Source organism: Phyllobates terribilis, unplaced genomic scaffold, assembly GCF_046119375.1.
Source record: "Phyllobates terribilis strain yellow unplaced genomic scaffold, ASM4611937v1 Scaffold_2__4_contigs__length_985480577, whole genome shotgun sequence".
Lineage (NCBI taxonomy): Eukaryota > Metazoa > Chordata > Amphibia > Anura > Dendrobatidae > Phyllobates > Phyllobates terribilis.
The window spans coordinates 868,804,280-868,820,027 of record NW_027362762.1 but is presented as its reverse complement, the minus strand read 5'-3'; the positions used below and the strand labels follow the sequence as shown (position 1 = coordinate 868,820,027).

The following is a 15,748-nucleotide window of genomic DNA, read 5'->3' as shown; positions in this document are numbered from 1 at the left end:
AGACATGTGGGAAATGTTATTTATTAACTATTTTGTGTGACATATCTCTCTGATTTAGGCCACGGCCCCACTATCAGTATTTGGTCAGTATTCGGTAAGTATTTTTTCTCAGGAGTGGGAGCCAAAAGCAGGTGAGGAACAATCAGAGAAAAGGTAAAATAGAAACAAGTCACCAATTCTGCATTTATCACCCACTCCTGGTTTTGCCTACCACTCCTGAGAAAAAATACTGATGGAATACTGGTAGTGGGGCCGTGGCCTTAAGAGCTTGAAAATTCAAATTTTGAAAATTGCGAAATTTTCGCCAAATTTCCGATTTCTTCACAAATAAACGCAAGTCATAGCGAAGAAGTTTTACCACTATCATGAAGTACAATTTGTCACGAAAAAACAATCGCAGAATCAGTGGGATCCATTGAAGCGTTCCAGAGTTATAACCTCATAAAGTGATAGTGGTCAGAATTGTAAAAATTGGCCTTGTCATTAACATACAAACCACCTTCAATGGTAAAGGGGTTAATATCAAGACACAGGTGTGTGTCTTGGTGGGCCTCGTATAGGCCTAGTCAGATGATCACATGAAAGCACACCTGGCCTGGTGCCCAGCAGAGAGCAGCGGCCACAGGAGAAGGTGATGAAGCCCTGCTGAGCCGGGGCAGATGAGTAAAACTATGCAAGCAATCCTCCCTCCCCATACACCTGTCATGTCAATACTTATAGTATTGCTGCCCTCTTAGAAATCAGGGTCCATGTTCAATTACAACTATTTTAACCCCAACTGATGACCAGTGTATGAGGGTTGCGTGACCGAGGAACATAATGGAACTTCTATGTGCTTTTTCTCCAAATCGATAACTGGCAACTGGCAAATCCCCACAGCGAACAATGCCTGCGCTGGGGGGATTCATAAGTCTGCAATCACACAGAGTGACTGCTGACCTATCGATTTGGACCGGACAACCCCTTTATGGTTGCATTATCACCATAGTGTTTGACATAAGGTATTCTTTTTTTTTTCTATTGGAAAACGATGTTGTGATTTTGTTATGTCATTCTGTTTTATACCACAATTTTTAGTAAAGAGACCATTTTCAATAATACGCCTCGTGTAATCTCCTGCCTGCCCAGTAGCCATACGTCTTGCTGCGGCAGGATGTAGATATCAAATGACCGATCACTTTACAAACCCACTCTTTTTTTTTTTTAACAAAAACCCATTTGATGTCTAATCCGCGGTTCAATGTTTTTATAAGCCATTTCACAACTGACCTCTTAGTTCCTTTAAGGCTCTGTTTACATTTGTATATTATATTGGTATATTTTTACATTTTCATATATTCAGTTGTTGTGTATAGGATCTTATTGGATTTCATCAACATATATTTGGATCTGTAATGTTCCCTTTTTTACAGGAGAGGGAGTTGTGCATTAAATTATATTATTAAGTCAAAGAGCAATAGATACCCAGAATGGACTTTATTGTTGGTATGAACGTTGCCTTATTGATATTACCCTTAAATAACATGCCACCATCAGAATTTAGACTAAAAGTTAAAGGGGCATTCCCATCTCCAAGATCCTGTCCCAATATATAGTAGGTGTAATAATAATAAGATTAGCAAAGACTCCCAATTAGAAATGTAGTATAGTTTTTCTGATTCGCTATGTCTCTTTCCTCATGATCAGGCATTGCAGGACCTTTAGTATGCATGGTTATGACCACTGATATAGTGACAGCTATTTGCTATTCCTAAGGTCCTGCAATGCCAGCATATGAGGAAAGAGACATAGCTAATTAGAAAAAACTATACTACATTTCTAATTGGAGGTATTTGCTAATACTATTATTATTATGCCTACTACATATTGAGATCGGATCTTGAAGATGGCAATACCCCTTTAAAGAAAAAAAGCTTGAAAATGGGACCTATGATAATGGTATTTGGGGGAAGTTATTTTTTTTTTATTTCTTAGTTATAAATCACATCTTGGCTGGAGTAAGCCCAAGAACTAATGATGATGAGTCAATTATAGTTATATGGCAAGGCTCGTAAAAGGGCTGGGCATTGACTTACTGGGTAGTTATGTCCAATAGTTGGCACTTCGGAGACAGCTTTCTTCTTCTTGAAGGAGAGACAATTTACATACCTCAGTTAACACTAAGATTATCATGAATAAGCGCTCCTAGGAACATTCGTTTCACGATAATCTTACAGTCTATACGGGCTGTTAAGAACCTGAAGAAGGAGCAAAACGCTCATTCTTCAGGGGAATTGTGCTGCACAAAAGATCATAGTTCTCGGAGCGCATCATCCTGTCTAAACAGGACTTTCTCTGCCTAGAACAATGGAAGCCTATGCACACGGAACGATCTACAGTATTACTGATCATTCTGTGTGCATCTGAAGAGTAGTCGCCCTTTGCCTATTAACAGGCCAATCAGAAAACAAGTAGCTGATCGGCGGTCATTTAGTGCCGCCGGTAGGTTTGTGTAAACAGTAGACCCCAGAAAATAAACAGTACTGAATTAACCTAATTAGGTATGACATATTTAAAGAAAGTATAATGTATCCCATTCTAGAAATTAAAGAGTAACAGACATTTTAATTTTATAAATCAATAGTACTCATGAAAATAAGAAATATAACATATCATAAAAATCTACATCTTTGCCAAGACTGATAATTCATTCTCAAAATTCTCAATTCCTGGGTAAAATCTGTATTGAGTGAAAACCGATTGTTACATTACTGAGATAGGAGATGACAGTTGTTTTTTACAAGATTCTATATCGAAAGGAAGCAGGAGGAGGGAGAAGCGAAGAGCTCTGCCCCCAGAACTTCGCTTCTTCTCTCTCTCTCCCCTCTACATGGAATCTCATCAGTAGCAGCTGTCATCTTTTATCTCAGTAAATGTAAAAATCTGTCTTCACTGAATACTGATTTTACCCAGGAATTGAAAATTCAGAAAATGAATAATCAGTTCAGGAGAAAAAAAAGCAGATTTCTCTAATAAGATAGCTTACAAAGTTTCTTATTTCTATGTCTACTATTGATTTATGAAATAAAAATTAAAAGGACGGTTACGCTTTAAATCAGATTCCTCTGACCTCATAGGTGGTAATCTATATTATTCCCCTTTGGAAGAAATATTTCCTCTTTTTTTTTTTGTCTGTCTCCATCTCTCTGTATGAACTTATTAAACCATATACAGCATATCTATTCTGTTTTATCACTATAACAAGGTAAGTGAATGGTAGAATACATAAAGCACAATTGTAAAGCGAGTGAATTGCCTTCTTTCCCGTCTGCTCAGTAACACAAACATGTGGTTGTGCCCTAGGTAATATTTGATGAGACAGAAGGGCATAATGCACTCCACATTAATTACAATACAGGTGACTGAGCCGTGCTTGCTGACATTCTGGGATGCAGGTTACAACATGCACATAGGACACAGATACTTTACTATACATGTAGATTTTTATCGTTTTGTAAAGACTCACACGTTGCATATTTGTTTATGTAGAAGCAAATATTACACACAAACTTTCCCTAAAACACCCCTCTGCTTTATTACTGCCGAGCACAGAGGTCACAACAGCCAAGCATCATTGGGATTCAGTATTTCAATAATCCTGTTGTAAACCTACTTCAGTCTCGTGTGTTCGTCTTCTTATCTACCTGCCCATCTGTTTGTGCATCAATCCATCTACTTGCCTGTGACATTACGGTGATCATTATTCATACTTTTTTTTAAAGATTACTGTGCGCAGTAGTCTCGTGCCGTGAGATCACTGTGTGCACTAGTCTCATACCGTGAGATCACTGTGTGCACTAGTCTTGTGACGCCTCTACTCAGAAAGCCCGTGTTTTACCCTGGGTGTTGGGGGACTCGGTGTGCTCAGGGCCGTCACATTAGAAAGAGATGGTGTGGGCTATTCCGGGTTGAGTGGCTGGTTAACGACTACGCCACCTGTGGTGTCTGGTGAAGGGCCACCAGCGCCGCTACAGTCCGCCGAGGCCTGGTGTCATGGCGGCTAAAGTTCTCGCTGCTCCCCACAGGCGGAGCAGGGCCTCAGGGCAGGCAAGACAGGAAGAAGAGGGGGTTGCAGTAGCGCGGGAGTACGGGCACCGCGTCGCGTGGTATGGCACGTAATGAACAGTCCGGAGCCATAGGGGTGAACTTCCAAGGCTTTACTCACTCAGAGATATTAGCGGGAAGGCGACTCCCTGCTCCTCGCGGAGTCCTGCGGCCACCAGGGAAGGGGGTCCAACTACCTCCGAGGAAGTCCAGTGTTCGTTAGCGACCATACATCAGAGTGTTCCTGCACTACAGACTTCACCCTTTCCCGTCTGTGCGTGTGTGGATAGGCCGGGTCTCCCTCTGAGCTCCTCTCAGGTGTAGGGCTTGGGTGGCAATTCCTCTCCATCCGACTCCCGGCGGGATCCTCAGGGCCTAACCGGGCTTTCCCGTCCTGGACGTAGAGTACGAGGTCGGGTGTCGGGGGCCGGTACCCCTCTCGCAGCCGGAATCCCTCTGAATAGATCAGGTAGGCGAGGACAGGTGGCGTGCTCCGCTCCGTCTGCATCCTCCCCGGGACCCATTTGCTAGGGAGCCACACTCTAAAGCTCCCGGGCCTTCTTGATCCTGGTCCTCGGCCGGGTTGAGACATTCCTTGTCTGCAACCTACCTCTCGTCCCAAAGATCAGGATACGAGGGCTGTGTCCCATGCCTGTGCAGGCCCACACAGGATCTGCGCTCCCGGAGGGAAGTCACATTACACACAGTATTTTGACAGCACAGTGACAACCGACAGACTAGCTGAGGCTAGACTAAGGACGGACCACTTGACAGAAAGACTGCCAGAGAGCAAGATCAAAGATGGCACTCTATTAAATATGAAATTAGAAGTGTAACTAACTAGTTGTTCCTCCACCCACACCCACTAACTGGTTCCTACTACTTTGTGTTCCCCAGTCTCCCTGTAACCAGGGGAGCAGCACCTAGTGCATACTAGCTCCCTCTGGTGGAAATGTGGTGTTGGATGCAAAAGGCTAGGTCACTACCATCACACCGGCCTTACCTCAGAGGAGGAACACCATACTCCATTAAAGAAGTGCAGCATTCCTGTGGCGGTCGAACCCTCAGGGGCGCCACAGTCTCATACCGTGAGATCACTGTGTGCACTAGTCTCGTGCCGTGAGATCACTGTGCGCAGTAGTCTCGTACCGTGAGATCACTGTGCACAGTAGTCTCGTACCGTGAGATCACTGTGCGCAGTAGTCTCATACCGTGAGATCACTGTGCGCAGTAGTCTCATACCGTGAGATCACTGTGCGCACTAGTCTCATACCGTGAGATCACTGTGCGCACTAGTCTCATACCGTGAGATCACTGTGCGCACTAGTCTCATACCGTGAGATCACTGTGCGCACTAGTCTCATACCGTGAGATCACTGTGCGCACTAGTCTCATACCGTGAGATCACTGTGCGCACTAGTCTCATACCGTGAGATCACTGTGCGCACTAGTCTCATACCGTGAGATCACTGTGCGCACTAGTCTCATACCGTGAGATCACTGTGCGCACTAGTCTCATACCGTGAGATCACTGTGCGCACTAGTCTCATACCGTGAGATCACTGTGCGCACTAGTCTCATACCGTGAGATCACTGTGCGCACTAGTCTCATACCGTGAGATCACTGTGCGCACTAGTCTCATACCGTGAGATCACTGTGCGCACTAGTCTCATACCGTGAGATCACTGTGCGCACTAGTCTCATACCGTGAGATCACTGTGTGCACTAGTCTCGTACCGTGAGATCACTGTGTGCACTAGTCTCATCCTGCGAGGTTGCTCTATGGATTAAAACGAAGATAGGGTATCTGCGCTGGTCTAGGTAGTTGAGGAGAAACTAAAGAAGTGGCTGTAGACAGATATTAAAATAAAAGAATTTATTCGTAATTATACATCAGTAAGAAAGGTAGTTAAAAATTGGGTGTCAGACATATACGGGGTTCAATAAAATAAGTGGAGGCAACTATCCTCCTAAAAACAAGTTAAAAGGTGACGCTGAGTAACGTGTTAATTAGAAGGTGACTTGATGCTTGCTTCAGGCGGTGTGGTGGGTGGTGGTCTGCAGTAGATGGAGTAGGCCTAGAGAAAAAGGGAGGTAGGGGTAGTTAAATAGGCCTAACTCTTGAGGGTTTAATCTCAATGGCAGTGTAGGAAAAAAGTAATACCTGTTTAGGGTAGTAAGGTGTTTGCTACAGGGTGGTGGAACGGCTTCAGAAAGTTAGTCTGAAGTCCAAGTCTGTGGGGAAAAAGGGGATATTTAGAGAAAAAAAGGAAGCAAAGCTGCTGCACGCAGATAGACCAATAGATGGCGATGTACCTGAGTCCTTAGGGGTGCTGGAAGTTGCTAATAGAGTGCAAGAGCAGTGTGCTCACGTGGCTGCAGGCTGCTAGGTTAAATTGGTAGAATTTAGGGTAAGGTTAGTATAGCATAGTAATGATATCTTATTTGATAAGGGGATAAGAGTATTGGGTACTAAAATTTTTCATAGAGATTACCTTATATATAATAGAGATATTAGTCCTGTATACCACTGAGTACAGTCCTTAATATTACAAAAGGCACTGAGGTTGGTAAATAGGGAGAGAGGATAATTCCCCTTCAGGTGCTCAGGAATCACTGTACGTGATGCTGAGTATGGATGGCGCGCAGCAAAGCCTTGTTTAGTCGGTGCAGAGGTCGCGTACCTATTAGGATGGTAGTGGCTGACTGCTGGCGTATCAAACAGAATGAGCCCCCTTCAGGTGCTTCTGGAGTCACTGTCCGTGATACTGAGCATAAAATGAAGGGCAGCAGAGCCTAATTCGTCGGTATAGAGGTCGCGTACCTGTAGGGATGGTGGTAGCTGCTGGCGTTGCAGGCACTTGGATGTGCTGAGACTACACTCGTTGGTGGTGCTGGGTGGATCTGCAGGTACTGACCTGGTAATGTGAGTCGAATGGGTTGGCTACGTCGCGCCGCACGCGGAGTCCCGGCCGGAGGCTCCGGTGGTAGCGAACGTTCCTGGTTCCTGTTACCTAATCGCGACGATGAGCAGGACGTCCGGTCACGTGGTGTGTGACGTAGGATCCCGCAGAGTCTCACGATGGAGCAGGTATGGGTAGCACTGAGGACCTTTCCTACGCATTTCGGATTTGCACGGAATCCTTCGTCAGGGATGGTCCTTCAGTGCTGGATGCTTCCTTATATAGGTAAGTACTTGGTCCTCATGTGCTCCTTAATTGAGTCCATTGATGTACATATGGGATGGGCAAGTTCTTGTGGTTGCTGGAGTCCTAAATGGGAACTCCTAGCAACTTAGTACTGATTATAAAATATAGCTTGGATAGATAAGCTGATAGATTGAGAACTGCAATAAATAGGAAATCCAGTTATGCAGTCTAATTAAAAGCGAACAATTCTATCTCACTATTCAAACCTTTAGGTCTTAGTGAGTTGAGTTTAAAAATCCAGCTGCTTTCAATACGGGACATCTGATTGATATAATTGCCCTGTCTCCAATGCTTCTGTACAATTTGGATACCCGTAATTTTGATGTCCTTGATTGAGCCTCCATGCTTGTCTACAAAATGTTTGGAGAGAGGGTGTTTTGCGAATTTGGTCCGTATATTGCGTAAGTGTTCACCCACTCTCCTATTTAATGGACGTATTGTGCGTCCAACATATAATTTATCGCAAGGACATTTTAGTCCATAAATGACTCCCTTAGTGGTACAGGTAATGAAATCCTTAATAGGAAACTCAATATCTCCATGAGAAATTTTATGCTGTTTTTTAGTATGCAAATTTTTGCACACTATACATTTATTACAAGGGTAAAAACCGACTGGGTTTATGGATAGGCTCTTTGGAAGGGTGATGGACAGAGGATTTTTTATAGATGGGGCTATTAAATTTCCCAGATTTTTGGCCTTCCTGAATATAAACCTAGGTTTTAGGGGGATCTGGTCCCCTACCAGCTTATCATCTCTAAGGATGCTCCAATGGCGCTGGATAATTCTCCTTATGAGTTGGGTGTTAGAATTATAGGTAGTGATGATTGGAATATCAAAGTTAGCGTCACCTAGGTTCTCATTATTCTCACTAGTGATTACTTTATTCGCCAGAAGTTTTATTCGAGGGGTTTTACATATCTGTTCTCTGGCCTTAGTAAGAAGTGCTGGATCGTACCCTTTTTCCAGGAATTTAGTCGTTAAGAGATTTGCTTCTTCTTCAAAGTCCTTATGTTTTGAACAGTTCCGATATAATCTTTGGTATTGGCTGTTTGGTATATTTAAGAGCCAACTGGGAAGATGACAGCTACTCATATGGATAAAGCTGTTAGTGTGACACCCCAGGGGTCTGGTTGCCACAGTGATAGAGATATTACGTCTGAGAGCAGGTGGGAGGTCCTTTGGTCAGGGATCCTGTGCATGCCACACCTCCTGCCCAGTCTTGGGAGGGGAAGGACTTCCCCTATATAAACCTGGGGCTGAGGCAGGGTAGGGAGTTCTGAGAGGAGAAGACAGGGAGCAGAGCTGCTCTATGGGCTCAGCTCCACAGGCAGGCCCTGTCCAGGGGCCTGAGCCTGGAGTCAAGGAGAGTAGAGACAAGAAACAGCAGAAGCAATACTACTACGAGTCAGGGGCTGGCAGCTGCAGAGCTCGCCCTGACTGAGAAGCTTTCTTACCGGACCCGGCGTCCGAGGCTGTGGGGACTAACTCTTACCCAGCAGCAGAAGCCGACCGGCAGGGGATTTCAGGTCCTCAGGCCCAGAAACCCGAAGGCACGGTCACACGCGTGGGACCAGCACCGCCATCGTGGAGCGGAAGCCATTAGAAGGCCCCGAGTCACCGGCCATACGGGTGAGCACCACACGGTACACTCAGGGACGTGGGCTACTTATATCCGCTTCTAGCAAGGTAGCCAGAAGAGTACAGTCAGTTTGGGAGGCCTACAACTCCGCCTGGCCAGGGGAGATCCCATCTGCTCAAGGACTGACCAGGCCCCGTTCACTAGCAAGTACTCCGGGAGGGTCTATCGTTGTTACCAGTAAAGACCCTGAATTACACCGCACCGTCTCTGAGTGGTTCCTGCTACCCCCATCATCCACATCTGCTGCCCTGAGGCCATACCCCTCCTGTTGGGGGTTATACCATCTACGCTGCACCATCCATCCACCGGCCTCAGCGGACTGTCCTGCAGCGGCAGCTCCATAGCTGCATTCAACGGGTGGCGTAGTCGTCCTGCATCTACCGCTGTTACATCGCCGCTCAGTTTGACTCCCTGGGCACGGACCGGGTCACCGCCACGAGACTACAACCCTCAAGAGATCCGGCTCCGGGTAAGCTCCCGCGTGCGCAACGCAGCGCGACACAGGCCCAGGGGCGCGTCAACTTTGGCGTAGTCGGCAGGATTTCGTGCCCGCAACCACCCGGTACTGCGTGCCTGAAAAAGAGACTTTTCAAACTTACCAGTGGTGAATATTCCCGCCATCTGTGAAGATTCCCGCCATCCGTGGAGTTTTCCCGCCATCCGGCGCCATCTTCTGCCTTCTTCCCGCCATCCGAGGAGTTTTCCCGCCATCCGGCGCCATCTTCTGCCTTCTTCCCGCCATCCGAGGAGTTTTCCCGCCATCCGGCGCCATCTTGGAGACGCCGCGCGGGAAGAAGAGGGGCGTGGACTCCGAAAGCGCGCGAGAACTGAAGCCCCGCCTCACGTCCGGACGTTGCGTAAGGTCCTGGAAGGAGCCCAGCAGACGCCGACGTCACAGGAGCTCGACGCCAGGTCCTCTACCCCGACGATTGACTGCGGAGCCGCGGCCTACGGAAGAGGATCTCCGGAAGGTAGGCCACGGTCCACTAGGGGGGAGGAGGACACCAGGAACGGACAGCAAGATGGCGGACCGGCAGCAGACTAAGCTGCCCAGCATCGGCAGTGCCCCAGTCGTCGCCGGCCCCGACCAGCGCCGGGAGAAGACGCGTGACGCAGGAGCGGTCGCGGGAGCAGGTAAGAGGAGTCTCCCTGTCCCGGACGCTGCCAGCGTCAGCCTTCTCCCGGGCCCCCTGGTGGAGCCGCCGATTCCGGGCGCTGCAGACACCGACCTGCTCCAGCCCCCGCAACAAGCCCTGCGGCCAAGCCCTCCAGCCCTGGGCACTACCACCACCAGCCCGCGCCCAGGCCCAAAGTTGCACCCTCTGACCCCGGGCGTCATCAACGGCGACCCTCTCCACGCCTGGTCGCAAGGCCTGAACTCCCCAGGTGCAAAAGGACTGTACGCCCTCCACGTTAACCAAGGAGGAGCTGCAGTACTACCAATACGAGGAAAGCCAAGAGGACCCGGACGGGTCTGAAGCCTACACACAAGAAGGAGCAGGAGGATGCCGTTACTGAAGTACGGTAAAGTGGAACTGTACATAGTTACCCGTAGGGGTACTTGTGTTGCTAATTAAAATATGGTCCCCGTTGGGACAAGTGTGAACTGTTCCCGTGTGTCCCCTATCCTTAACCAGGCTGAGGACTGTGAGAGGCCAATCCTTGTCCCCACTGGCCGAGGACTGAGAGCGGCCATATCTTGTAAATATTATGTGTTTCCAGTTATTTATAGGAGTCCTTGGTGGATTTACCGGGAATCCTTTGTACAGTTAGTGGAGCGTAACCCAGGATGGACTAAAAGACTGTTAAGGACTCGGGGTAGGACAGACCCCTACCTGGTTACGTCTCCCTGTTTTGGTGAAATGGACACCTTGCTTTCTTCAAAGACTGCACCCGGTTACGGACACGCCGTGACCAGCTTTATGCATTTCCTTATTGTAATGTTATTGTTTATACTTTGTTATGTTACAAAAATATGTTTAGTCCCGGAGTACTAAATTTCACTAGGGGGGAATGTGACACCCCAGGGGTCTGGTTGCCACAGTGATAGAGATATTACGTCTGAGAGCAGGTGGGAGGTCCTTTGGTCAGGGATCCTGTGCATGCCACACCTCCTGCCCAGTCTTGGGAGGGGAAGGACTTCCCCTATATAAACCTGGGGCTGAGGCAGGGTAGGGAGTTCTGAGAGGAGAAGACAGGGAGCAGAGCTGCTCTATGGGCTCAGCTCCACAGGCAGGCCCTGTCCAGGGGCCTGAGCCTGGAGTCAAGGAGAGTAGAGACAAGAAACAGCAGAAGCAATACTACTACGAGTCAGGGGCTGGCAGCTGCAGAGCTCGCCCTGACTGAGAAGCTTTCTTACCGGACCCGGCGTCCGAGGCTGTGGGGACTAACTCTTACCCAGCAGCAGAAGCCGACCGGCAGGGGATTTCAGGTCCTCAGGCCCAGAAACCCGAAGGCACGGTCACACGCGTGGGACCAGCACCGCCATCGTGGAGCGGAAGCCATTAGAAGGCCCCGAGTCACCGGCCATACGGGTGAGCACCACACGGTACACTCAGGGACGTGGGCTACTTATATCCGCTTCTAGCAAGGTAGCCAGAAGAGTACAGTCAGTTTGGGAGGCCTACAACTCCGCCTGGCCAGGGGAGATCCCATCTGCTCAAGGACTGACCAGGCCCCGTTCACTAGCAAGTACTCCGGGAGGGTCTATCGTTGTTACCAGTAAAGACCCTGAATTACACCGCACCGTCTCTGAGTGGTTCCTGCTACCCCCATCATCCACATCTGCTGCCCTGAGGCCATACCCCTCCCGTTGGGGGTTATACCATCTACGCTGCACCATCCATCCACCGGCCTCAGCGGACTGTCCTGCAGCGGCAGCTCCATAGCTGCATTCAACGGGTGGCGTAGTCGTCCTGCATCTACCGCTGTTACATCGCCGCTCAGTTTGACTCCCTGGGCACGGACCGGGTCACCGCCACGAGACTACAACCCTCAAGAGATCCGGCTCCGGGTAAGCTCCCGCGTGCGCAACGCAGCGCGACACAGGCCCAGGGGCGCGTCATTAGTATCCGTAGGTTTAAAAAAAGTGCGGGTGCATATTTGGTTATCTTTGATATATATATTTAGATCCAAAAAGTTCACCTGATTAGCATTAGTGGATGAGGTGAATTGAAGAAAAAAATCATTAATGTTAAGGTCAGACAGAAACTGTTTTAAAGAGTCCTGGCTACCTGCCCAAATGAACAGGATGTCGTCTATGAAACGACGCCAGAATATTAAGTTGGGGTGGAGGTTACCGTGAGTGAAGATATGGTAGTGCTCCCACAGGCCTACATACAGGTTTGCATAACTGGGCGCAAATTGTGTGCCCATTGCGGTACCCCATCTCTGCCTATAATGTTTGTCTTCATATTTAAAGGAATTGTGGGTTAAAATAAAAAACATGCATTCCTCAATAAAGTTAATTTGTTGTTCTGGCATAGTGGTGTGTAGCTGCAAGAAAAATTTCGCAGCTTGGCAGCCCTTTTGATGTTGGATAACTGTATAGAGTGATGTGATGTCCAGCGTTCCCAATATATAATGACTTTTCCATTTGATTTTATCCAGCAATTGTATAGTATGTTTTGTATCCTTCAAGTGTGCTGGCAGTAGGGGAATTAAGTTTTGTAGATGGTTATCAATATATCGGGATAGATTGGAGGTCAAACTTTGAATGCCTGAAATAATGGGTCTTCCGGGAGGGTTGGTCATAGATTTGTGGATCTTTGGGAGATAATAGAATATTGCGGTTCTTGGGTATGGTGTGAGTATGTACTCATATTCATTCTTACTTAGAAGGTTCTCATTAAGGCCTTTATCCAACAATTTTTTTAGATCCAAGGTGTCTGTGGGAGTGGGGTCAGAGGACATAAGTTCATACGTCTGTGTGTCCCCTAGGAGTCTGGTGCACTCTTTATGGTATTGTGTATAATCCAGGATTACACTGCTCTTGCACTCTATTAGCAACTTCCAGCACCCCTAAGGACTCAGGTACATCGCCATCTATTGGTCTATCTGCGTGCAGCAGCTTTGCTTCCTTTTTTTCTCTAAATATCCCCTTTTTCCCCACAGACTTGGACTTCAGACTAACTTTCTGAAGCCGTTCCACCACCCTGCAGCAAACACCTTACTACCCTAAACAGGTATTACTTTTTTCCTACACTGCCATTGAGATTAAACCCTCAAGAGTTAGGCCTATTTAACTACCCCTACCTCCCTTTTTCTCTAGGCCTACTCCATCTACTGCAGACCACCACCCACCACACCGCCTGAAGCAAGCATCAAGTCACCTTCTAATTAACACGTTACTCAGCGTCACCTTTTAACTTGTTTTTAGGAGGATAGTTGCCTCCACTTATTTTATTGAACCCCGTATATGTCTGACACCCAATTTTTAACTACCTTTCTTACTGATGTATAATTACGAATAAATTCTTTTATTTTAATATCTGTCTACAGCCACTTCTTTAGTTTCTCCTCAACTACCTAGACCAGCGCAGATACCCTGTCTTCGTTTTTTTACTTCGACAGCCTTTGTGGTTTACTGTTAGTATCAGCAGCAGGTTTAGGTTGTGGGTTTACCAGCGCCACCTACTAGTATCTCCTATATGCTCTATGGATTAGTCTCATACTGCAAGATCATTGTCTGCATTATTCTAATACTGTGAGATAAATGTGTGCATCATTCTAATAATGTGTGATGACTGTGTGCATTATTCTGGTACTGTATAATAACTGGGAATCATTATTCTATGAGATTACGGTTTGCAAAATTACTTAAAGAGAACTTTTCATCAGGATTGTATGCCCCAAACCTAATGACATTTATGTAAAGGTGCTTTAATGCTGAGGAAATCCTTACTGTATAAATCTGTTTTGCCATTTTAAAGAAATCCATAATTGAAATTGTATGCTAATGAGTAACAAATGCAGTGCAGTGGGTCTTACACTCACAGCTATCCTGCCCTCTCTCCCTATTTCCCGTCCGCTACCTGCCTCTTGTCTCTGACTGACAGGTCAGTAATGTTTCAGTAACTTGTCAGTCAGAGACAGGACTTTTAAGCCTTGCAATGTTCCTCTGGGAAATTAAAGGCTCATTAAAGGGTCGATATTGACTTTTAGGATTGCTACTTCCAATAGGTGACACTAGAGTTCTAGTCCTCTTCCTCTCTGAAGAGGCAATTTGCATATCTAAAACAGCTAAATAGATTTGTAGTAGAAAGGTAAGGATTTACTCATCATTAAACCCCCCTTAAGGCTGTGTGCCCACGATGCGTTTTTTAAGCGTTTCCGCAGCGACAAAAACGCTGCAGAAACGCTTAAAAAACGCATGGTAGAAGGCTTGCCATGTTCCCCAATGATAATCCGCATGTGCTTTGCACATGCTGCGGAAATTTCCGCTGCGGATTATCATTGCGGAAAAAAACGCAGCACTACCAATTATTTTGCGGAAGTGCTGCGTTTTCGCCGCCATTGAAACGCATGGAACACATGGAATCCGCATCACTGTATATGTAGATGCGCATTCCACGCGTTTCAATGTGCGGATGGTACCCGGGTGTGGAGGACAGGAGACTCTCCTCCGGACCCGGGTACCATAGAAACTGTGAAAAAAAGAATAAAATAAAAAATAAAGATTATATTTACCTTCTGACGGCCCCCGCTGCGCTCGTCCTCCCACGCCGGCAGATCGCGGTGGACTGGAGGACCTGCGCTGACGTCATAGTCATGTGACAGCAGGTCCTTCAGTGTACCGCGATCTGCCGGCAAGCCAGGACGGAGCGAAGCAAGACACCGGGGGCCATCGGAAGGTAAGTATAGATTTATTTTTTTATTTTTTAACATTCTTTACGGTCACACTATATAAATCCATGCAGTTTGCATGGATTTATATAGTGTGACCAAGTTGACAAGCACTTTCCACTTTTTTGGAAAGCGCTTGACAACCCGCATGCGGAAATGCATGTGAAGAACGCTTCACATCCGCTTGTCCCTGGCAGGAAAAACGCATGTACAATCCGTATGCGTTTTTTCTGCCAGGGAGATGCAGAAACGCTCAGGAAAAATCCGGAGCATTTCTGCATCGTGGGCACATAGCCTTAGAACTCCTTCACGACCTATGACATCTCTGCATTCCATGCGGGCTCCGGCGCTGAGCCCGCATGTTTTCAGGCACATGACAGCTGATTTGATCAGCTGTCATGTGTCTCTAACAGCTGGAGGTGGAATTGCGATCCTCCCGCGGCTGTTAACATGTTAAATGCTGGTATCAATGTCCGACAGCTGAATTTAACATTGTTGCGCCAGAAGCGCGTCATAAGACCGCTCATCGGCACACCCATCACATGATCGCAGGGCACCGATGGGTTAGCATGGCAACCCAGGACCTGCAGGAGACCCCTATGGACGTCATAGCTAATCTGCTATGAGCGCCATCCCATGGCTGGCAGATGAGCATTTTTGCTGAAGCCCTGCTATGTGTAACACAAGCGATGAGATGATCGCAGCTTATAGTCTCCCAAGACTATTGACGCAAGTAAAAAGTAGAGAAAAAAGTTTTTAAAAATATAAAAAATAATCAAATACACACATTTGGTATCGCTGTGTTTAGAAACGCCCGATTTATCAAAATATAAAAAGAATTAATCTGATCGGCGTAAAGAGAAAAAAAACATCAATCATTTTTTTCTCATCGCCGCAATATTGCAATAAAATGCAATAACAGGCAATCAAAACATCGTATCTACCCCAAAGTGGTATCAATAAAAACGT

General features: G+C 46.9%; 1 protein-coding gene and 1 long non-coding RNA gene across 2 annotated transcripts in view; one reads left to right on the top strand and one right to left on the bottom strand.

Annotated features, from left to right (window-relative positions):
- The window catches only part of LOC141253035 (uncharacterized), a 69,114-nt gene extending 55,754 nt beyond the window's left edge, over window positions 1-13,360 (top strand). The window contains exons 2-3 of the long non-coding RNA XR_012314198.1: window positions 13,049-13,119; window positions 13,206-13,360. This is a non-coding gene — a long non-coding RNA (uncharacterized lncRNA). The remainder of the gene's footprint in view (window positions 1-13,048; window positions 13,120-13,205) is intronic.
- The window catches only part of CLTRN (collectrin, amino acid transport regulator), a 141,764-nt gene that overhangs the window by 70,254 nt on the left and 55,762 nt on the right, over window positions 1-15,748 (bottom strand). The window lies entirely within an intron of this gene.